The sequence below is a fragment of the Cryptomeria japonica genome, chromosome 7 (assembly GCF_030272615.1).
Source record: "Cryptomeria japonica chromosome 7, Sugi_1.0, whole genome shotgun sequence".
NCBI classification, from domain to species: domain Eukaryota; kingdom Viridiplantae; phylum Streptophyta; class Pinopsida; order Cupressales; family Cupressaceae; genus Cryptomeria; species Cryptomeria japonica.
This window is the reverse complement of record NC_081411.1, coordinates 346,209,190-346,235,998: the sequence shown is the minus strand read 5'-3', so window position 1 is coordinate 346,235,998 and position 26,809 is coordinate 346,209,190.

The window sequence follows — 26,809 nt, the reverse complement described above, 5'->3', positions numbered from 1 at the left end:
CAAATCCATCAACCCGGATCAGGAAAGTATGTCTAATAAGCTCACTAGATTGATGCATCCTTGCATCTCTATGTCTCTTTTGGAGGGCTAGTATCCCCTAATTGATCTCTGAGATATTCTAAAGTATCTTTAGGTAATGGTTTAGTTAGAATATTTGCAATCTTCTCCTTAGTAGGCACATAAACCAATTTGACTTCCTTTGCTTCAACCTTTTCCTTCAAGAATTTATACCTTATAGAAATATGTTAAAATTTGAATGAAATACCAGATTCTTTGAAATATCAATAGCAACAGTATTATCATAGTGAATAACAATAGGCTCATCATAACTTACCCTTATATCCATTAGCATTTGTTTCATCCATAAAATCTCAGTATAGTTGGTAGCAGCTGCAACATATTCTGCTTCAGTAGTAGACAATGAAGTGCATTATTACTTTTTACTAAGCCATGAAACCAACTTCTTCCCAAGAAATAATGCATCACCAGTAGTTCTCTTCTGGTCATCCATATATGCTACCCAATCATAATCTATATATGCAAATAATGTAAATACATCATCCTTAGGATACCATAACCCAAAGTCTATTGTACCTACCAAATATTTGAACATCCTTTGGACACCAATATCATGAATTTCTCTAGGATCTGACTGAAATATAGAAGCAATACAAACAACATTCATTATATCAGGTCTAGTCTAAGTTAGGTACAACAATTCACCAATCATTGATTTATATTTGCTTGGATTCACTTTAGTTGATTCACTATCCTTTGACAATTTGTAATCAGTTATTACAAGAGTACCGAAAACTTTAAAATTCTCAAGTCCAAATTTCTTAAGTAACTCCTTCACATACTTACTTTGACAAATGAAAATACCTTTATCAGTCTGAGTAATCTGCAAGCCTAAGAAAAATTTCATCTCACCAATGATAGACAGTTCAAATTCATTCTTTATATCATCAACAAATTTCATGCATAGACCTTCTTCTCCTCCAAAAATGATATCATCCACAAAGACTTCAATTATCAATATGTCATCATGCTCAGTTTTTAAATATAAGTTACTATCAACATTACCTTTACTAAAACCAAGTTTTAAAGGATACTTATCCAATCTACCATACCATGCTCTAGGGGCCTGCTTTAGTCCATATAAAGCTTTCTTTAGCCTGCAAACCACGTCCTTGTCTTTTGATAAAGAAAATCCATTAGGATGCTCAATGTAAACTTCTTCTTCAATATCTCCATTCAAAAATGCACATTTGACATCCATCTGATATACTTTGCAGTTCTTGTGTGCAGCATAAGCAAGAAAAAGTCTTACCACTTTAGTTCTAGCAACCAGGGGATAAGTCTCTCCATAAACAACACCTTCTTCTTGTGAATAGCCTTTGCAAACCAAACTAGCCTTGTTCCTTACCACTTGATCTTCCTCATTCAATTTATTCCTGAAAACCCATTTAGTTCCAGTAATGTTCTTGTCTTTAGGTCTAGGTACAAGTTCCCATGTCTTATTCTTTTCAATCTGATCTAATTCCTCTTCCATTTCTTTTATCCAATTTTCATCGTTACTAGCCTCAATAAAAGATTTTGATTCAATTTGTGAAATTAAACATACCTCTTCAGCAACTAACCTTCTTCTAGTCATCACACCTTTCCTTTTATCTCCAATGATTTGATCTTGAGAATGATTTAACTTTACATACCTGGGAGTCTTTGAATTTTCTTGATTTGCTGAGTCATTCTACCATTCCTCTATCACTGTTGAATTTTCTGATGTTATTGGAGTCACTAGTTCACTATTCTGAACTAATTCTTGCATTATCAGTTTAGGTCTGATAAATTCATCTTCCAGTCCATAATCATATGTCCTGATCTCATTACGGACATGTTCATCCACCTTGACATTTATGATTCCCATTAACCTATTCAGTCTTTTGTTATAATATCTATATGCTTTTATCTTAGTAGAATAACCCAAAAATATTCCTTCATCACTTCTAAGATCAAACTTTCCTAATGTATCATCTCTTCTAATGTAATATTTAATTCTAAAATTTCTGAATTATCTAACAGGAGTATAAAGAAACCATAATTCATAAGGACTCTTACCGATATTTCCTTTAATGTGTACTCTGTTGAAAGTGTATACAATGCTATTGATAGCCTCTGTGAGGCCCTACCCCGACTCAGTCTAGCATTTCAGTGATTTTTTATGTTGAGACTATTATGGATGCTTTATTTTTATGCATTATGGATTTAGAACTCATATGATTCCATGATTTGGATAACATTGCTATATGTTGATGCTTCATTTATATGCTTTATGATATAGAACTCTATATGATTCTAGAATAGGATGAATTTGAGATGATATATGTCATTATTGGATTTGCAGGACTTTACTATGATGATAGAAATAGGATGCATGTTTTATGTGTGGATCAAAATTATGAGAAATGTGATAATTGATTATGTGGATTTATTTGGATATAGGATGTATTGATTTGTGTAAGTGTATATTGTATGCAGAGTGTTTGATGTGAATTCTTATTCGTGTGTTTTATATGATATGAGGTTATTTGGAATTACTAATGTGTAATTGAGATGTGTAGGAAAATTATCCATGTGACCATGGAAATATTATGGAGAACCAAACCTAGACCTATGTACATTCGTAAAACCAAGGTTTGTCTATTTGGAGAGACAACACCCCATTTGTACCATATTTTATTCATGAAAGTGATTGTTGCATGAATGTTAAACTGAATTTTGTTTATTTGTGGAAATCCAACACGAGACAAGATTTCATGTATAATTTTGTAAAAGTATTTTCTTTGTGTCACTTGACGCATGTGTTGATTTATGTTTGAGTTTTTAAATTTGTCTCTTGGAGGGAGTTGTTTAATTATAGCTTTTTCAATTAATTTAATGTGATTCCATAATTACCCTAGGTAGAGAATCTTTGGGGTGGTCAACTTAGGTTTGACCCGAAAATTAACTTCAGAGGGGTTTAAAAAGGGTTAAATGAACTCCTAGGGGTAGTTTATTAGGGTTTCCTAAAGCCCATAAGGTATACCTAAGGGTTAGGAGTAATTTTAGGCATGTTTCTACTCCCATGTGACCATTTAGACACCCTAAAAAAGTGGGTTTCCTAAGTTGAGCAAAAATTAAAAATTAGAAGGCTTGAACTAAGTTGTTAACCTTCCTTTTTTAATGAGAGTTCCCTTTCCCATTTTACCTGACCTTCCTGTTCAGTTTTAGAAACTTGAGAGAACTCTCACAAAGGCCTTCTGATGCAAGAATTAGAAAATTTGTGGGTAATCACCCATTCTCCATTTTTGGAGATAAGAAAATTTGAAGAAAAAAGATAGATTTTGATTTAGGATTTTTGGCTAAGTGTAGAGAAGCAAGGGGTGTGGAATTGGGCTGCTCATCTTCAACCAATCTAGCATACCTTTGAGTAGTGGAAGGTTGGCCAAATTTTCTCCTTGTATTGTTTTATATTGCATGTTGAGTTAAAAGGATTTGCTTGTGTAAAAAGGATAGTTTCTTGCATGTTTTTCCTTGGAAAATTTTTGTGTTCTATGTTTTACTTTTTGTATGCATTTTATGTTCTTTGGGAGTAATCAAGGCCTCCTACTCTTGGGAGAGAGGATAGTCTTGTGGTTGGTAGAAGTGACAGCCCTCGAGTGAGAGGCTCTCCTTATGAGAGTGATCACAAGGGATTTTATGTGACCCTTGCTGCATGGCTTGTTTATGCATTGGGGGTCATAAGGAGGGAAATAAGGCATGAATGCCTTGGGGGGCATAAGGATGTGGGGTTGTTATACTTGTGATGTATTTGGTTTGCCATGAGGTGGCTATATGTTTTACCATACTTGTAGTCTCCTCAGGGTACTTGTGATGCAGGAGCATCCAGGAGGGAAAATGAACAAAGGAGGACACCAAGGACTAAGGAGAGTGATATGACATCACTAGAGGTCAATTGGAATGTTTTGAAGCCTATAATGGCCTATTGTAATGTTGAATTCAATAAATTATGTAAAAGTCCTAAAGGTCCTGATAAAGGCCTAAGGACCAAAATGCAATGTAATAGGATGATGGAGTCTAGATAGGTTGGATAGGAGTTTATTGTGATTTACTGATCTTATTGTGTCAAAATAAGTTGAATGGGATAGGTTTTAGTTGATTAAAAGTATTAGAAATAAAGTTGAAAATTCAAATTTTGAATTTCAACAACTAGTTCCAGTTTTGGTGGGAAATAAGTTTTAGAGTTGTTTTGACATTTTAATCACTTGGATTAGTTGGAGATTGGTTGGAGTTGGTTGGGGAAGGTCTTATAAAGTCTTTAAAGTAATTTTTGTGTGGTTGGATGATGCTGGTACGGACTTGTACGGACTGTCTCAGAAAATTAATTAAAAAACTCTTTATTTGCTGTCAAATCCTTGTTTTTTCATGCTTTCTTTGCATTGAAAGGCTAAGGGATCATCATTGCTGTACATTGGGGGTTTATTGGTTATTCCTTTGATGTATTGAGTGCATTTTTGAAGTCTTGAAAGTATCATATTTTTATTTATTGCTGACTGTCCCAGAAAAGACAGTGATTTTTTCACTAATTTGTGAATTTCCAAGCATGTAAGGATCCATCCTATGAATGTACAGGTCTGATTCTCATAGGATGGATGCCAAATAACATGTACAATAGTTTAATAACCCATGATTGATAGGAAGGAGTGAAGAGTGCAGGTGTACACCATGAAAGTTGCATGAAAGTTGAAGAAAAGTGACTGGAAATGAGTGAAAATGAAGGCTAGAGTGTAGCAACAGAGAATCTAATTGAACAAGGGGGGTATTTTATGCATTGAAGTGTCTAGACACACCATTTTAAATTTGTTTGAACTTTGTTTGAGCCTTGGAAGTGATTGGAAGTGATATTTCTAGAAAGCCCTAGGGAAAAGGGTGATTTAGTGAGGTTTTTTGGTGTTTGGGTATCTAGGAGTGCAACCAAGACCTAAGACCTGAAAAATCCTTGGTTTGGGAACATAATAAGAGACTGTACAAAAGGGTTTAATCTGGTGTTAAGTTTTGTTGGTACTTCCTTTGTAAAGTGGGTGGTTTTTAAGGCTAAAAAGGGGCACATTTGAGGACAGAAAAGGGTCCGTCCAAAACAACCTATATTGGTTTTCTGATATGTTCTGTAACATCCAAATGGGTGTCTAAATATGTAATTTTTTTTGTCAAGTGTTTTGGGATGATTTGGAGAAAAGTTGAAAATACCCGATTTGGAGGCTACAAGGAATAGAGCCTAGAAGAGCAAGTTTGGTTTATGAGTTTGAGTCTGAGTTTGGGGGTGTGTAGAACCTTGTCTTATGGTGTTTGGGATGTGTTAAGACCAATAGAGGTGTTGGAACAAACCATTTTGATGTTATCCTTGGTTGGGTGTGTTGAGTTGAGTTTGGTTTTGAATCACCTAGCATGTAGAGGATCCTTTGATGTGTCTCCTTGAGTTGATTTAATCCTTAGGGAGAGTTCCAGAGTTGATCTCTCTACATCAACTTGGTCCACTACCACCCTTGAAAAGACATCACAATGTGTGGCGTAGTGTAACCTTGGTTGGGATTGTGTTTGAGATTGTTTTTCCCTTGTATTTTGTGTTTGCATGTGTGTAACCTATCTAGGGCTTGGTTCTCCAACCTCGAGGGTGGCTGCTAGTTAGCCTAGGCTAGCAGGTGAGAACTCCATGGTCATATCCTTTGATTATTTGCAAGTTGTTGGAAGGAACGAATTAGGACAAATGGAAATTTGATGGACTTATTTGTTGCAGAAAACTATTTGGAAATGTATTTATTATTTTGTTTAAAGTCCCCATTTATTAAAAATGAGAGACCTATTTGTAAGATGATGATAGTGTCTTTTAAATGTAATTTAAAGAAATGAAATATTTTAGATACTGCAGCAATGAAGTGAATAATTCTGAATTTAGTTCCTAAAGTTTTGAAATTGATATTTGTTGAGTATATAATATTTTGAAAAGAAAGAAATTTATTTTATTCTTATGCATTTAAAATAAAATAAAAAGGAAATGAATAAATTAGATTTGCATGCATATTGTAGGCTGAAAATAAAACATTTAGTCCTATTTCTGTAAATGCCATATAGTTCTGGAAATTGTCTATTTCATTTATTGCAGAAATTAAAACCCAAGCTAGATAGCTTATCTAGTCTATATAAAAATTTATTTTTTTATTTTTATTTTTTAGCACAGGGAAGAAGGTTATCCAAAGGGCCGAAGCCACTATGTGGACACACAGTGTCAGCCCTGTGGCCTCCACTGTGTGGACACACAGTGTCGGCTGTGATCGCCACTATGTGGACACACAGTGGTGTCACACCCGCCATTGTGTAGACACACAGTGTCAGCCGCAGCCACCACTATGTGGACACACAGTGGTGTCGCGCCTGCCATTGTGTGGACACAGTGTCGGTTGCGGCCGCCACTATGTGGACACACAGTGGTGCTGTGCCCATCACTGTGTGGACAAACAGTGGTGCGACAGGCTCCACTGTGTGGACACATAGTGGTCCGGCAGGCTCCACTGTGTGGACACACAGTGGCATCGCCTGGTTCCACCAGCCCTCTTCCCTCCTTCGTCATGTTCAGCCATGGCCACCGCCTGTTCTTGCATAATCAAAAAATATATATATAAAACCCTAGCCCAATTAGGGCTACGGTAATGTGGACTATAAAGAATGATAAAATAAAAGAGGGGCCTATTTATTATAAATAATGGATTAGGGTTGCATGGGTAAAACCCTTTGATTTTATATATATAATTATATTTATATATTCATATATATATAGTTATATATATACATATTTATATATGTATATATATATATATATGATTATATATACATACATATATATATATATATTTATATATATATATATACATATACATATATATATATATATACACACACACACACACACACACACATATATATATATACATATATATGTATATATATATATACATATATATATATAAGTTGAGATGTTTCAGAGAAAATATTTATGAAGTAATATTTAATTTAAATAAATTAGTTTGAGATGTTTTAAATTAAGCTAAATATTTTTAAATTAAATATTTATGATGTATTAAATTAAACGTATAGGGAACTTAAATTCCGTGGTAAATTATTTTACTATAGGGATTAATTTTTAGCCCACCTAGACGTAGGTGCATGTGATTAAGCTTTATAGATAAAATAAAGACACTTATAAAACTACGTGCTAGGACTAGTTTAATTAGATCCTAAGAAAAATTAATGGATATTGGAGATTAATCTTTTTCTACGTTAATTAATTGATCTAATTTAGTTATTGATTAAGAGCAATGTGACAATAAAACTAGTCAATTAGAATTCCACATTTAATTTTAATTATTTGGATTACTTGAGCTAGTAGATAAAGTTAACTCTAATACAGTGTTAAGACAAAACATGTTATAGCATTTTATATTTGTCAATTTAATGTTTTAAGTTGTGTTTTTTTTTTTTTTAAATTATCCTGTTCTTGCCCTAAATTTTGGGCATGACATTTTGGTATCAGAGCAAGGATTCCAACACTAGAAACCTTTCTCCAGTATGTTTCGCTTAAATTAATTTAATTAATTTTATTATATTAATTTTCTAGGATATTTAAATTTAATTAATTAAATATTTTTCCAAAGGAATTAGTTATTTAATTTATTTTATCTTATTATTCTCTTAGGATGCCTCCGACTATGCGACAAGCTTGCAAGCGTGGAAGGGGTCCTAGGCATGTACGCATAGCACTCAAAGAGGTAGATAGGGAGGAATCGGTTTCGGAAGTGAACCCAGAGGCTCCTCCTGAACAGCTAGTTGACCCAAATCGAAACCTCTTAGAAGCAATCTAGAACCTAATTGGTATAGTCCAGGAAAGGCTTCCAGCCGAGGATCATCATGTTTGAAATCAGGACTCTAGGAGACATAGATCGGTAGATAGGGAACAAAGCAGGAGTCCACCTCCTATTCCCATAGAGAGTTAGGGTGGGAATGAGCCAGATTCTATGCACCTTCCAGGACCACCTCTAGTGGCAGAGCCAGTGTTTTATGAGAGAGCTCATCGGGATCCAGGGGATCTTATCAAGGAGGTTATGCACCTCCAACCACCATCTTTTGGGGGATCTACCAATGGGGTAGAAGCTAAGACATGACTTTTGAGCCTTGAGAGGTGCTTTGCATTGTGCTCTTATGAGAGAAATCTAAAGGCATGTGTAGCAGTCCATCTGTTGAGAGGAACGGCCTCCACATGGTGAAGATAGGAGAAGTACAAGTGTGTATTAGTTCCTGATACTCTCACTTGGGAGATATTTACAGAGAGGTTCAAGGAGAGGTACTTGTCAGAACATTATAGACAATGTTGGATAGATGAGTTTCATGACCTCTAACAAAAGGGTCTCTCAGTGACCCAATACGATAGCAAATTCTTTGAGCCCTTGCCATATGTGGACTATCTAAAAGATGAGAAACTTCTTCTCAACCGCTTCATCAGAGGGCTAAATGTTGGCATAACAGGGCCAGTGAAGATGTCTGCTCTAGGGAGCCTTCAGGTTTCCCTAGAGAAGGCACTGACAGCATAGGAGATTCAGGTCAGACCACAGGATACTAGGGATTGGTTCCAGAACTAAAACCCTACACCCCAGACATATGGATTTCAAAAACCCCATTGGAAGGGAAATAATAGAAACTCATAGGGGTTCTCCAAACCCCCTCCTCCGCAATAGTCACAACAAAACTAGAGGCAAAAACCTCCATAGTATCAGTAGGGTGCAAAGCCCAAGCAGTGGTAGCCTCAGGGTCAGAGGCGAGATCAGCGGGCTCAAGTTCCTTACACACCTTTGGTGAGGACTCAACAGTCCTCCAAGGGTGGGTACAGTGGATCTAGTAGGATAGGAGGATAGGCTTTCTCTAGGCCTCAGGGCAACTAGTTACAGGCATGGGGTGCTTGCTTTAAATGTGGAGCCATGGGGCATATGGCAAGGGATTTTCCTCAAGGTTAGATGGCAGGGAATCAATGGATGGCCGCATCAGAGCCTACAGTCGAAGATATGGGTAGGTCCCATAGAGTCTTTGCAGTGGTGGACAACCACCAAGCTGAGCACCAGGCCATGGTCATTGAGGTTGCAGGTATGATCAAAGGTAAAAGTGTATCTATTTTATTTGATTCAGGAGCTACTGACTCCTTTATATCTCCATTAGTTGTGGAGCATTGTAGGCTAGTGGCAACTAGACAGGGTGTTAGTTGGGAAGTGGAGTTAGCTTCAGGGGCTAGAGTGTCAGTGGAATTAGAGGTTAGGGCATGTCAGCTACAGATTGACAATACCACCACCCTAGTAGACCTTAGAGTTACACCACTTGGATCTTATGGTATCATACTTGGCATCAATTGACTTTATGCCCACAGAGCCAAGATGGATTGTCGTGGGAAGAAAATCGAGTGTGAGGATGATCAAGGTTCACCCATAGTAATCATCGAGATTCAGAGACCCATGTTGTTAGGCCCAATATGGAAAGCTAATGTACTAAGAGGGGAGGGGTGAATCAGTACTTCAAAACTTTTCTTGAATAATTACTTTACTATTATGCATAAACCGAATAATGCAGTAACATAAAATAAAGTTAAAACAAATAGGTAGCAATCATACATGATTCACTCCATAACACTTATATTTTGGTTATGCAGAAACTCTTGGTTAGAGAGAAAAACTACGGTGGGGATGGCACCCACAACTTCACTACTGTAATAATAAAGATGCTCGATTAGAGCTACATTTAGCTATTTTTGATAGCTTACCCTATTAGGAGTATCAAGATTTGTTAGATCTACCTTGCTAAAGGATTTTACAACACTTAATCTAAATGTTGCACCTGGTTAGAGGCTTTACACTTTATAGACTTGGTTAGATTCTTTTACCCTGTTAAAGGTTTCTCTTTCAACTTCACAATATTACAATACAATCATTACAAATATCTACAACTTTACATCTGAAATGTTATAGCAGATTCTATGTGCTCAGAATAAGATTACCTTGCTTATAGCATACCTCGACAACCCATATCGTAACTTGGTAAACCCTTCTGTTTACTCTGTTCTTCGACTGTTCTCTGAAAACCTTCTCGGTGACCTCTGTGTCTCTATAACAGTCTTCCTACATTCATACATTCACACATAACTCATGCTATATAAATAGATCTCTTAAAACAGTGATCCAATTCCTTGCTTTGATCTTACAAACATGATTTATTGATTGAATAACCATGCAAATAATTTCATTGGTTAGATGACCTCAAAATCATACACAATCTTCTGGTGCAATTTCCAATGTAATAATGGTTAGATGTGCCTCGATCTTTTAACACGTTTTCATATGCATGTCTAGGTTCAATGTATCTAGTAACATGTTTCACTTGGTGAATATCAACTCGGTGTGTCATCTTTACTACTCAGTAGCCTCAAAAAGATACTTGGTAGACAGCTCAGTGTATACTGTGTTCTGTAACTGCTTTCTTTTGTAACCAACTAGACTATGCATACCGACTTCTCTGTGTGTATATCGACTGCATGATTCAGTAGTGCTTAACCGACTAGAATGTATAGTATGACTTTGAATATAAAACTAATGGCAACTTGATAAGTAGTAACACGTGTCTCTTCGTATGATTTCTGCAATGCAGCTTAAGTGGAGCATGCGAAAGGGATGTCAACTTTTTGCCATCACTATCAGTGATAGGGAGGAAGAGGATGAAAAAGAAACATCAATTGATGACCATCCTATCCCTAAAGGATATTCAAATGTTTTTCCCTCAGAGGTACCTAGAATGCTGCCTCGTAGAAAGACTTACTTTCATATAGACCTTGTACCAGGAGCTGAGCCAATTTCAAGAGCACCTTATAGGATGACCACAAATGAGCTTAATGAGCTCAAGATGTAGCTTGAGGAACTACTAGAGAAGGGTCATATTCATCCTAGCATATCCCCTTGGGGTGCACTAGTCATCTTCATGAAGAAGAAGGATGGATCCCTCTGATTATGCATGGATTATTAGTAGTTAAACAAAGTAACCATCAAGAACTGATATCCTTTGCCCAGAATCGATGATTTATTCGACCAACTTCAGGGTGCCAAAGTATTCTCCAAGATTGATCTGAAGTTAGGATACCATCAGTTGAGAATAGTGGAAAGCGATATCCACAAGACCACATTTCGCACTAGATATGGCCACTATGAGTTCACCATGGTTCCATTCGGTCTTACTAATGCTCCAGCTATTTTCATGAGCCTCATGAATGGGGTATTTTGCACATTTTTGGACCACTTTGTGATTGTGTTCCTCGATGATATATTGATATATTCTCGAAATGAGAAGGAGCATGAGGAGCACCTGAGATAGGTATTGCAGTATTTGTGGGACAATCAGTTGTTTGGCAGTTTGTCAAAGTGTGCTTTCTTTTGATTAGAGGTCAAGTACCTTGGGCACATTATTTCTGGTGATGGGATCTCAATAGAACCATCAAAGATCAAAGCCATTATGGATTGGCTAGCGCCAACCAATGTGACAGAGGTCAGGAGCTTCATGGGCTTAGCAGGTTATTACCGACACTTTGTTGAGGGATTCTCCAGAGTCACACATCCTATTACCTCTCTTCAGCATAAAGGGAAGAAATTTAAGTGGATAGAGAAGTGCGAGCGGGCCTTTTAGGAACTCAAAAAGGCACTTACTAGCACACTGATCCTTGTGGTGCCAGATCCCTCAGTAGACTTCATGGTTTGTATAGATGCTTCACTAGAGGGTTTAGGAGCAGTCCTTATGCAGGATGATAGGGCTATAGCTTTTGAGTCTAGGAAACTTAAGACTCATGAACTTAATTATCCTACTCATGACCTTGAGCTTGCAGTAGTAGTGCATGCACTTGTGAGGTGGAGACACTTCCTTTTGGGTCATCATTTCGAGCTTCATTCAGACCATCAGAGTCTTCAATACATTTTCACTCAGCCAAACCTTAATGCACGTCAAAGGAGATGGATGGAGCTCTTGTGCGAATATGATTTTGACATTCACTACATCAAAGGGAAGAAAAATGTAGTTGCTGATGCTTTGAGTAGGAGATATCACAAGGTATACACCATATCTATGGGCACGGATTTGAGAGACTATATACTGCAGTAGTTGCTAGAGGATGGATGGTGTTTGTCAGGTGATACGATCTCAGGATACTCTAGAGGAGAAATATGTGGATTATTCTTTGGAGTCTGATGGACTATTACACCATAGAGGGCACATCTATGTACCTTCTTCTGGGGGATTGCGAGAGTTCATTGTCACGGAGGCTCATAGAGCTCCTTATGCAACACATCCTAGAGTTAAGAAGATGCATGCTGACTTGAGGTAGCTATATCATTGGCCAGGAATGCGGCAGCTCATTGCTAAGTTAGTAGCCCGATGCCTTGAGTGTCAGAGAGTCAAGGTAGAGCACCGCCATCCAGGTGGGTTGCTCCAATCTCATGCTCTACGAGAGTGGAAGTGGGATACTATATCCATGGATTTCATCATTGGTCTTCCTATGTCATCTCGTCACCATGATGCCATCTTGGTGACAGTTGACAAGTTGACCAAAGTAGCCCACTTTTCACCAGTTTGGACTACCTTCATAGCACCAGTAGTAGCACAGGTGTTCTTGTGAGACATTGTTAGACTTCATGGTGTTCCATGCAAGATTATTTCTGATAGGGATTCCCCCTTCACTTCTTCCTTTTGGAAGGCGTTATAGGCAGCTATGGGCACTAAGCTCAATTTCAGTACAGCCTATCATCCGGAAATAGATGGTCAGACAGAGAGGGTTAACTAGGTGTTAGAGGATATGCTTCGCATGTACGCCATGGATCATCAAACCAAATGGGAAGAGTACCTTCCCTTAGTGGATTTTGCCTATAACAATGGGCATCACACTTCTTTGGGGATGCCACCCTGTCAAGCATTATAGGGTAGGCCTTGCAAGACACCTTTGAGTTGGGACCACATAGAGGATAGAGTTGCTATTGGTCCTGAGATAGTTAAAGATATGGAACAGTAGGTGGATTTGATTAGGCAGCACCTTAGAGAGGCACAAGATAGATAGAAGAAATATATAGATGTGAAGAGGATAGATCATAGCTACTTGGTTGGAGACAAAGTCTTCTTGAGAGTGCGACTCCATAAGAGTCCAATCCATTATGGAAAGGGTTCTAAGCTCACACCTCACTTTGTAGGACAATTTGAGATCCTTGAGAGGATAGGACCAGTTGCCTACCATTTATCATTGCCACCTAGCTTGTCACACATCCACGATGTGTTTCATGTATCATTTTTGAGGAAGTATATCTATGATGAGTCTCACATTTTAGATTGGGATTCCTTGCAGGTGGAGTCGGAGGGGCAACTAGCTTTGGAGCCCATTCACATTTTGGCATGCCAGACGCTGGCCCTTTGAGGTTGAGAGTTGGACTAGGTTAGGATCCAGTGGGATTGCTATGATGAGGTTACATCTTAATGGGAGGACGCAGCACTTATGAGATCAGAGCACCCCCATCTTTTTGATGAACTCCAAGAGGAAGTTCATGCCTAGAGGGGGAGGGTGTGAGGCCCTACCCCACCTCAATCTAGCATTTTAGTGATTTTTATGTTTAGACTATTATGGATGCTTTATTTTTATGCATTATGGATTTAGAACTCATATGATTCCATGATTTGGATAACATTGTTATATGTTGATGCTTCATTTATATGCTTTGTGATATAGAACTCTATATGATTCTAAAATAGGATGAATTTGAGATGATATATGTCATTATTGGATTTGCAGGACTTTACTATGATGATAGAAATAGGATGCATGTTTTATGTGTGGATCAAAATTATGAGAATTATGATAATTGATTATGTGGATTTATTTGGATATAGGATGTATTGATTTGTGTAAGTGTATATTGTATGGAAAGTGTTTGATGTGAATTCTTATTCGTGTGTTTTATATGATATGAGGTTATTTGGAATTACTAATGTGTAATTGAGATGCGTAGGAAAATTATCCATGTGACCATGGAAATATTATGGAGAACCAAACCTAGACCTATGTACGTTCGTAAAACCAGGGTTTGTCTATTTGGAGAGACAACACCCCATTTGTACCGTATTTTATTCGTGACAGTGATTGTTGCATGAATGTTAAATTGAATTTTGTTTATTTTTGGAAATCCAACAAGAGACAAGATTTCATGTATAATTTTGTAAAAGCATTTTCTTTGTGTCACTTGACACGTGTTGATTTATGTTTGAGTTTTTAAATGTGTCTCTTGGAGGGAATTGTTTAACTATAGCTTTTTCAATTAATTTAATGTGATTCCATAATTGCCTTAGGTAGAGAATCTTTGGGGTGGTCAACTTAGCTTTGACCCGAAAATTAACTTCAGAGGGGTTTAAAAAGGGTTAAATGAACTCCTAGGGGTAGTTTATTAGGGTTTCCTAAAGCCCATAAGGTATACCTAAGGGTTAGGAGTAATTTTAGGCATGTTTCTACTCCCATGTGACCATTTAGACACCCTAAAAAGTGGGTTTCCTAAGTTGAGCGAAAATTGAAAATTAGAAGGCTTGAACTAAGTTGTTAACCTTCCTTTTTGAATGAGAGTTCCCTTTCCCATTTTACATGACCTTCCTTTTTCTGTTTTAGAAACTTGAGGGAACTCTCACAAAGGGCTTCTTAAGCAAGAAATAGAAAATTTGTGGGTAATCACCCACTCTCCATTTTTGGAGACAAGAAAATTTGAAGAAAAAAGATAGATTTTGATTTAGGATTTTTGGCTAAGTGTAGAGAAGCAAGGGGTGTGGAATTGGGCTGCTCATCTTCAACCAATCTAGCATACCTTTGGGCACTGGAATGTTGGTCAAATTTTCTCCTTGTATTGTTTTATATTGCATGTTGAGTTAAAAGGATTTGCTTGTGTAAAAAGGCTAGTTTCTTGCATGTTTTTCCTTGGAAAATTCTTGTGTTCTATGTTTTACTTTTTGTATGCATTTTATGTGCTTTGGGAGTAATCAAGGCCTCCTACTCTTGGGAGAGAGGATGGTCTTGTGGGTGGTAGAAGTGACAGCCCTCGAGTGAGAGACTCTCGTTATGAGAGTGATCACAAGGGATTTTTTGTGACCCTTGCTGCATGGCTTGTTTATGCATTGGGGGTCATAAGGAGGGAAATAAGGCATGAATGCCTTGGGGGGCATAAGGATGTGGGGTTGTTATACTTATGATGTATTTGGTTTTCCATGAGGTGGCTATATGTTTTACCATACTTGTAGTCTCCTTAGGGTACTTTGTCCACTACCACCCTTGAAAAGACATCACAATGTGTGTTGCAGTGTAACCTTGGTTGGGATTGTGTTTGAGTTTGTTTTTCCCTTGTCTTTTGTCTTTGCATGTGTGTAACCTGTCTAGGGCTTGGTTCTCCAAGCTTGGGGGTGGCTACTAGTTAGCCTAGGCTGGGAGGTGAGCACTCCATGGTCATATCCTTTGATTATTTGCAGGTTGTTGAAAGGAACGAATTAGGACAAATGGAAATTTGATGGAGTTATTTGTTGTAGAAAACTATTTGGAAATGTATTTATTATTTTGTTTAAAGTCCTCATTTATTAAAAATGAGAGACCTATTTGTAAGATGACGATAGTGTCTTTTAAATTTAATTTAAAGAAATGTAATATTTTAGATGTTGCAGCAATGAAGTGAATAATTCTGGATTTAGTTCTTAAAGTTTTGAAATTGATATTTGTTGAGTATATAATATTTTGAAAAGCAAGAAATTTATTTTATTCTTATGCATTTAAAATAAAATAAAAAGGAAATGAATAAATTGGATTTGCATGCATATTATAGGCTGAAAATAAAACATTTAATCCTGTTTCTATAAATGCCATATAGTTTTGGAAATTGTCTCTTTCATTTATTGCAGAAATTAAAACCCAAGGTAGATAGCTTATCTAGTCTATATAAAAATATATTTTTTTATAGTTGCTATATACAATTATTTTAATTCTATCATTTACTTAATGCAGAAGATAAACCTAAGGTTAACTTGGCACATCTATATTTTAGCAACAAGGTATATCTGGTTATTTAAAAAATATATATATATATTGTTCTAATTCTGGAATTTCCTTCTTAATGGATCTATTAAAAAAATATATTCATGGAATATTTTGCATGTAATATTATGCATGTTATATATATATTAATTAAGTTTTTTTAAATAAAATAAAACCAAAAAGAAATAATTTATTTTTTTTTAGCATGGGGAAGAAGGTTATCCAATGGGCCGAAGCCACTATGCAAATGCACAGTGGAAGGCCCCATGGCCTCCACTGTGTGGACACATACTGGCAGCCGTCGTGGCTTCCACTATGTGGACACACATCGGTGCCACTCGGTTCCACTGCCCCTCTTCCCTCCTTCGCCATGTTCAGCCATGGTCACCACCCATTACTGCACAATCAAAAAATATATATATAAAACCCTAGCCCAGTTAGGGCTAGGGTAATGTGGACTATAAAGATTGATAAAATAAAAGAGGCGCCTATTTATTATAGATAACAAATTAGGGTTGCATGGGTAAAACCCTTTGATTTTATAAATATATATATATATATATATATAATTATATTTATATATATATAATTATATTTATATATACATATATATATAGTTATATATATATATATATATATGTGTGTGTGTGTGTGTGTGTGTGTGTGTGTGTGTGTGTATGTTTTATATAAACAAGGTTATGAATATTAAGTTGGTAAAATATATATATACATAATTATATTTTATATATATATGATTATATATACATATATATATATATATAAATGTATATATATAAATATAAGTTGAGATGTTTTAGAGAAAATATTTATGAAGTAATATTTAATTTAAATAAATTCGTTTGAGATGTTTTAAATTAAGCTAAATATTTTTAAATTAAATATTTATGATGTATTAAATTAAACGTATAGGGAACATAAATTCCGTGGTAAATTATTTGACTATAGGGATTAATTTTTAGCTCACCTAGACGTAGGTGCATGTGATTAAACTTTATAGATAAAATAAAGACTCTTATAAAAGTACATGCTAGGACTAGTTTAATTAGATCCTAAGAACAATTAATGGATATTAGAGATTAATATTTTTCTACATTAATTAATTGATTTAATTTAGTTATTGATTAAGAGCGATGTGACAATAAAACTAGTCAATTAGAATTCCGCATTTAATTTTAATTATTTGGATTACTTGAGCTAGTAGATAAAGTTAACTCTAACACAATGTTAAAATAAAACATATTATAGCATTTTATATTTGTCAATTTAATGTTTTAAATTGTTTTTTTTTTTTTTTCAAAATTATCCCGTTCTTGGCCTAAATTTTGGGCATGACAACCTCTCTCCAATAGATATTAGGTAATCTAGCTTTAGTCATCATAGTCCTTGCTACATACAAGATTGTTTTGTTGTTCCTTTCCACCAATCCATTCTATTGTGGAGTCCTAGGTGCAGAAATTTTTCTCCTAATACCATTCCTTTAACAAAAGTTGTTGAACTCACCGGATGTAAACTCACTGCCATGATATGATCTTAAGCATTTTATCTTCAATCTTGTCTCAGTCTCAACCATATCTTTAAATATTTTTAATTTCTCAAGAGATTCATATTTTTCTTTCAAAAATGCCACCCATATCATTCTAGAATACTCATAAATAAGTAGCATAAAATATTTATCACCTTGAAAACTTTTAGCCCTTGTCGGTCCACACAAATCAGTATTAATAAGATCAAGAATTTCATTCAATTTATCATGTATACTTCTGAAGGAACTTCTAACTTTCTTACCCATTTGACATTCTCTACATACCGGATTATGAGATTTAACAATTTTAGACAAATCTCTGACAATCGATATTGAACTGATCTTCACTACGCAATCAAAATTTACATGACACATCCTCTTATGCCATTACCAACTTTCATCAATCTAAGCAATCAAGCAAGTCTTCTCACCAGAGTTTAGATGAAAGATATTACCTTTAGTCTGAGTTATGAAAGAAATCTTCAATCCATATTTATTGATAATCTTACATTTTCCATCCTTGAATTGCAAATGAAATCCTCTATCCACCATCTGACCTAAACTCAAAATATTATTCTTTAAGTCTTCAACATAGTAAATATTATTAGTATTAGTCTTACCATCCAAAAATATTATTCCTTTCCCTTTGATCCTACAAGCCTTGTTGTCTCCAAATCTAACCAATCCACCATCAAATTCTTGCAGTGATAAAAACTTTCTCTTGTTGTCAGTCATGTGATGTGAGCATCCACTATCTATAACCCATTCATCCTTTTCTTCAATTTTAGCAACCAAAGCATTTTCCTCAGTATGTGTTGCTTCAATGAAAAATTCCAAAGAATCATCCTTGATAGCAATAAAGACCCAATATTTGTTGGAGGAAGCTCCATTACCGAATCCACTCATAGGTTCATCATCATCATCATCATCATCATCATCATCATCATCATCATCATTAGAAATACTAAAATCATCATCACCAGCATAATAACATGATTTATCCTTATTCCTTTTGAATCTAGGCCTGCTCTAATATTCAGGATTAGGCTTATAATTCCTCACAAATATGACCAATCTTATTGCATGAAAAAAATTTAAAAGGGACTTTTCCTTCATACTTACTTCTACCTAGTCCTTTAGGAATTCTTCTAGCAATCAAGGCTTCCATCTCTTCAAGCTCTCTTTCTTCTCTCTCAATTTCTTCCATATCCCTAGCATACATCTCTTTCCAATCTACCTTTTGTTTACCAAAGGAAGATGCTTTAAATGTAGTCTCAGTTTTAGCAGCACTCTGATCTCCAAGTTCTTCAAGTTCAAAAGCAGTCAAATTCCCAAGTAATGTATCTTTGGTCATAGGGGTACTTGACATTGTCCAAAGTTCATTGATAGTAGTAGCCTTCAGCTTGTAAGCTGAAGGTAGAACTCTTAGAACTTTTGACACTATCTCATCTTCACCAACTGGTCCACCGCAACATTTGATATCCATAACAATTTAATTGACTCTATCCATGAAAGAAATTCTCTTCTCATCTTCTTCCATCTTCAAAGTTTAGCAATATTTACTGCCTGATCACCTTCATAAAGAGTTTCAAGCTTCAACCAAATTTTCTTAGCATTCTTCAATTCTATGATATTCAATACATTTTCATTAGATAAGTCGCTCAACAAAGCTTCTTTTGCTCTTACCTCATTTTTAGCTCTCTTCTGTTCATCAGTAGGTGTCCGTGTACCAAAATTAGGATCATGAGTTATATACCCTTTCTCGACTATCTCCCAAACTTCTGTTCCAAGACATTTGAGATGAATCTTCATTCGTTCCTTCCATATCTTGTAATTTGTACCATCAAGTTTGGGAATCTCCTTTCAGTAGGGATTGAATGTAGAACTAGATGTCGATGCCATTAGATCTGCTCAAGTGGTTAAGCTTCTGTAGAGAGGACCTTGCTTTGATACCAATTGTTAGAATGCATTGATACTGAGAGTAAACTGAGAGGGGGGCTCTAAATCAGTTTAATAACAGTTACAACAATTTATCCAATTATAAACCTTAAATTGGATCACAACACACTTAAGAATATAACATCAAGGCATAACATAGATAACACCAATATTTTGACATGGAAAACTTGGAAAGGGAAAAAGCATGATGGGAAACCTTGCCCACAATTAGATGAATACTTTGCAGTAGTATTGTGAATAATTACAATGGGGTTTACACATGTAGAAAGGCCAACAACATACAATGCACTTCTCATCACAAAGGGAAGTCTCACTAACTTACAAAATCATTAGACTACAATCTAGAAAGAAGTGAACTGTGAGAGTAGCATCTACTAATGCATGTTACAGTTCTGGTTAAGCACGCATGTCTGCTCTGCAATACAAAAGCTTTCCAACTTTCACTGGAATGATATGACTTTATTCACACATATTCATTTCTATGACGATGCAGACTTAACCACCCAAAACCATTTATGCCCAAATTACATGAATAAGCCACCTTTAAATATAGATCATCAACCTTATTGACAAGGTCAGCTAAACCTTAAACCAATAAACCCATAATTACAAAAATTACATCACACGATACCACCAAACCAATATTATGATTTACATTACATAGGATGGACGTAAATCAAGTAACCAAATAGTTATATCCGCCAAGAATTCTGCTAAGACCAAAATCCAACATGCTTAACTAGTCGATAGAAACCCTCAATGAAATAATAGAAAATTTAACTGGATTCAAATAGGACCACCAAGATAGAACACCATCCAATTCAAAGTCACCAAATGCTCAGGATATGATCAAGAAGAACCAACAACATGATAAAAACTGATTCCATAAGCCAGACCCAAAATCCACTGATCAAGTCACCAAAAAATGCATATCGGTAAAGCTAACCAGGAATGCCAAAAGCCGGTGAAGCCAAAAGCTAGTCGGTAAATGCACAAGCTAATTGAGCACCGATAGATACCAAAAGAAATAACAAAATAATGAACCACCAAAAAATAGCAAGCATATAACCATCAGAATAAGAATCCAAAACCGATTCTAGAGATATGATCATACCAGATTAGAAACATAGACAAAACCAAGATGATCACCAAGACTAACCAGGATAGTTTCCAACAAAGATATAGTGTTGACATCAATGACATCACTTAACCAAATACAACATATTGTCAACATTTTAGAGTCTAGTGTGATGCATTTATCTTGAGACCATGGTATATTCACTTGGGGCATGTGTTCTCCTACGAGGACATGGTAAGATCATGGTGTCGTGATGAGTTCTTGATTTTGCATATTGGAGTGTTGATAGTGGTCTGGTGAGTTCTCTTTATGTTGAGGGTGTTGGTCATATGTCTAAAAAAATTCATGGGAATGTAGAGATGCATTCGGAGGTTGGCATGGATTGATCAATTACTAGCAGTCATGGATACATAGAAACATAGATAAGGCTATAGTTCTCTTGAAATGAGACATGTATGCTAAGATGGTTACTATTGATGAGATTTTAGCTACAAGTTTGAGGATCCTACATCTTGGGTGAATGCAAATTCAATAGAGACCTATGAGGATATTTCTCTTGGATGAGTCATAATGACTTGGAAATCTTGGAGGGGCATTCTCATTCCCCACTCTTGGTCTACTTGGTAGTTTGTCACTTGGGAGATATTTCCCATTTTTTCTCAAGTGCTTTATGTTTTTCTTTATACTTATGTATTTTTGAGCTAAAGATAGATAGCTCTGGAGGATTCATTTTGAGAGATGGATAGTATGGTTATTTCTTTAACCTAGGGGATGGTAGAGGGTTGATTTCCTAAAATAGGAAATGGAATAGTTGGATCCTCTATTAGGGTTGAAAAGGAGATATTACTTGTCACAACTGACACTTAAAGAAGTATGTATAAGGACATGCTACATGTTCTATTTTTAGCCTTCTCTCTTTGGTTTTTTAGTGATCTCCATAGATGATCAGATTCACTTGGCATTGGATGTAAGCTTCTATATGGAGCTGTAGTGATCACTAGTTTGTGGTCATATGTTCTCACTTGAGAAATTACATGAAGGTTGTCATATCTTTGTCTTCTATCAGATATAAAGAACTTGGAAGAGCTATGTGAGGCTTGTTGAGAGAGGTGTTTCTTGCAATAGTGTTGTTTGTAGGATGTGCTTACCTTTGTGGATGGTCCTTGGTACTACATGGTTACTTCTCTTGTGTTATAATTCATAGACTTTTTATGTTTCTTTTGTTATTTTTAGGTTCAACATTACCCATGCAGTGGGAGCTTCTGGATGTATTTAGTCTTTATCAACTGGTTTGCACATGGAGCTTGAGGGTGTTGATAATGGGTTGATTATGTTAGTGGTATGATTTTACTAATGAAGGATACCTTTGTGGTATGTGAGATTGGATTACTAGCACTTATTGTTGGTGTAATTTTTCAATCCTGTAGCTTTTGTCAATTGGATGGGAGTAGTCATTTTGGCTAATGTTCTAGTTGATGTTCAGTATTAAATGTTCTAAAGATACTAGTAAGTTCTTTGGCAAGTGGGAGAATGTTGATAGTAGATGTCTCAAACTTACTGGTTGAGATCTAAATTAGATGGCATTTGGTTTTTGTAGTGAGGTGAACAGGTTGGTTGGAAGTTTCATGTTATTGATCAGTTGGAACTTTTGTGTTATTGTTCATCTTTGAAGGGAATTGAATAACCTTCATGTTATTAAAAAAGTAGCTGATAACTTGCATGTGATATACCCACCTAGAGAAGCGATGTGTAGAGTATTGTGTGATAGCGGGAAAAAGAAAAATGGTCTTTCATTTTTAACCTTGCAACTTGACAAAGGCATGACTCATTAGATAGTTCAAATAACCGGAAGACAACTAAGAGGGGGCCAGGTGAATCAATTGTCATAGATTACCAGAACCATTACAAATTTAAACTTTAATACTATAACCCAAAGCATTAATAATAGAATAGCCGATAAACCAATTAAGCATAAACAATAATCACATAATAAATAACATCCACATGACACCAAGATTTGTATGTGGAAAACCCGATAAAGGGAAAAACCATGGTGGGAAGCCTACCCACAGTCAGATAATACTTTTGCAATAAGTATCTGAATTATAATGAAGGGGCATGCACTTATAGGAAGGCCAACAACCTAGAGCGCACTGGTCATCACAAAAGGAGCCTTACTGACTACATAGATATCCAAACTACAATCAGGAGAAGTGTTGAACTGCAAAAGATAGCATCTCCTATGCTTGAGTATAGTTTTTGTTAAACTCAATACCAAAGGACTAAATCCTCTTACATAAAACCAATTTAATCTCCAATTATCAACCAACTCCTTTGATTGAATGATATTACATTATTTGCACATTACTGTCATTTAACATGACCTCTAACAATAACCATAATGATCTACAATAAGATCTTACATCTATTTATACAAAACCCTCGACCATAAACAATTAGGTCAACCACCAGATAATAAACCAATTACACAATTACAAACCATGTCGGCCTTAGACCAAACAAATAATATCAACACATAAGACATCCCATAAATACATCAATAGGTCATATCCACACGTTACATTAAAGTCGGTCCATAACTTAGATCAATCAGGACCAAGTATAGGTCCACACACCACATCAATGGTCTCCATCTACCAAGTCTCGAACATGATCACCAATAGCATCTTGAAACACCACCAGAAGCTGCACTAACACCAATTATGCAATTCATCAAATATCTCCACCAAAAGTTCTACCAGTGAAACCCTCATCGGAACCAAAAACCAATCTTCTAAGAAAGCAGGATAGCATCCGATCTCCAGACCAAAACCAACTGACAAAATATGTGTATAAGTATTATGAACAAGTCAATTCCATCAACAGATTATACTGGAGCTTATCGGATCATGTCGGATCCAAGTTAACCAGAAACTACTTAACCTACCAGGACTAGAAGGGTGCCAGTAAAGAATCCAAATAGCTAGTGTTGGGATCGATGACAAAACATCAATGCAACACATAATCATTTCCACCAAATGGCCAACAATCTCCCCCTTTGGCATTGATGGCAATACTAGATGTGAAAAACATCTAAGTACCAAGAAATGCCTTCAAGGCAATCTCACACACATAGCTATAAATATCAATATCTCCCCCTGTAAATAATCTTTGTAAAGCTCTGAATTTATTTTCCTTTTTCACATCAATATCACTCCCACTTTGACATCAATGCTAAAAATATGACACAAAAATCAAAGCAAAAACATAAGCCTCAGAATCTCAAATCTGACTACTCCCCTTGAGCAGTAGCATCCCACATCAGTGCTAGAATGAATAGTATCTCTAATATATATGTCAAGTTGATGCCAAACCGCATCAATCAAGTCTCTATCAGAGGGGCAAAAACTCCCAATCTATCTCTTGGGTACTCAAATGATTCCTTGGACAAAGGTTTAGTGAAAATATCTACAATCTACTCTTTAGTGTTCACACAAACCAATCTAACTTCATTTGCTTCCACCTTCTCCTTCAAAAAGTTATACTTGATAGATATGTGCTTTGTTTTAGAATGAAATACTGGATTATTTGATATATAAATAGAAATAGAGTTATCATAGTGAATAATTACTGGTGCATCACAATTCACCTTTATATCCTTCAACATTTGCTTCATCCATAAAAATTGTGTATAGTTAACTAGTAGTAGCAGCAACATACTCAGCTTTAGCAGTAGATAAAGAAGTACATGACTGTTTCTTGCTGATCCATGAAACCAACTTCTTTCCAAGATATAAAGGTCCACTGAAAGTACTTTTCTATTCATCAACATCTCTAGCCCAATCAGCATCTGTATATGCACATAAAGTAAAGTTATCATCCTTAGGGTACCACAAGCCATATTCTGATGTACCTTGCAAGTATCTAAAAATCCTTTTCACTGCCATCTCATGATTTTCTCTAGGATCACTCTGAAATCTTGAAACAATACAAACAACATTCATAATGTTAGGCCTATTTTGAGTCAAATAAAGCAGACCTCCAATCATAGATTTGTATCTTGTAGGATTTACCGGTGCAGAAACATCTTTTCTTGTCAGTTTCTCACTTGTAACCATAGGAGTAGTTACCTGTTTACAATCTCCCATATCAAATTTGTTCAACAATTCCTTAGCATATTTAGTTTAATAGATGAAAATACCTTTGTCAATCTGAGTAATCTACAAACCTACGAAAAATTTCATCTCACCAATCATACACATCTAAAATTCTTTCTTCATATTCTTAGAAAATTCTATGCATAACTTATCTTCACTTCCAAAAATAATGTCATCAACAAATACTTCAATAATCAATATATCATCATCAGTGATCTTATAATATAAATTACTGTCAACACTACTCTTAGTAAAAATAAGCTTCAAAAGATATTTATCCAACCTTGCATACCAAGCTCTAGGTGCTTGTTTCAATCCATATAAAGCTTTCCTTAACCTGCAAACCATATATGTATCATTTGATAGTGAAAAACCATCAAGTTGCTCAATATAAACTTCCTCATCAATATCCCCATTTAAAAATGCACATTTAACATCCATATGATAAACCTTGTAATTTTTATAAACAACATAGGCAAGAAATAATCTTACAGCTTCAATCCTAGCTACAGGTGCAAAAGTCTCTCCATAATCAATTCCTTCCTTCTGAAAATATCCTTTACAAACCAATCTAGCCTTATTCCTTATAAATTGACCATCCTCATTAAATTTATTCTTAAAAAACCAATTAGTTCCAATAACATTTTTATTTTTAGGTTGGGGAACCAAGGTTCAGGTGTTATTTTTCTCAATCTAATCTAATTCTTCTTCCATAGCTTTCAACCAATATTCATCTTTGCATGCCTCAATTACTGATACCGGTTCAACTTGTGAAATTAAAAATACCTCATTAGTTGTCAGTCTTCTTCTTGTCATCACTCCATTTCTCTTATCCCCAATGATTTGCTCTTCATAATGATTCAATCTCACATACCTAGGAGTCTTCCAACTTTCTATTCCTCTTCCCTGTTCTTCAGTTGCTATAGAATTCTTTGATGTTGCTAGAGTAACTAGTTCAACTCTCTATTCTGGTAAAGGTGCTATTGGTTCAGATATAATCATTTCTACTGTCGATTCCTTCTCATAAACTCTGATTTGACTTATGTTTAGCTCATCTACTTTGACATTAGCACTCTCCACAATTCTCTGCAATCTCTTGTTATACCATCTATATGATTTTCTTTCATTAGAATAGCCAAGAAATATGCCTTCATCAAATCTAGGAACAAATTTTCTGGTAATATCATCTCTCCTGATATAACATTTACTACCAAAAACTCTAAAATACTTAACTGTAGGTGTATTGCCAAACCATAATTCATAAGGTGTCTTACCGGTTTCTCTTTTGATATGTACTCTATTGAATGTATAAACCACTGTACTCATTGCTTCTCTCTAGTAGATATGAGGTAGACTATCTTCCATCATCATTGTTCTAGCAGTATCTAAGATAGTTTTGTTCTTCCTTTCCACACTTCCATTCTCTTGAGGTGTCTGGGGAGCAGAAAATTAGCTTCTTATACCATGCTTGTCACAAAAGTTATTAAACTCACTAGATGTGAATTCTCCACCATGATCTGATCTCAAACATTTAATCTTCAATCCCGTCTTAGTTTCCACTTTAGCCTTAAATATTTTAAAATTTCCAAATGCTTCGAATTTTTCTCTCATAAAAGCAACCCACAACATTCAAGAATAACCATCAATGATTAGCATGAAATATCTATCAACTTGAAAACTTTTAACTCTAGTAGGGCCACACAAATCAGTATGAATAAGATCAAGAACATCATTTGATTTCTCTTGTATACTCCTAAAAGAGGTTCTGACCTATTTACCTATTTTACATTCTTTACATACCGGATTATAGGACTTCATAATCTTAGGTATATTCCTAAGTGCCTTAGTTGAACTGTGTTAGCATA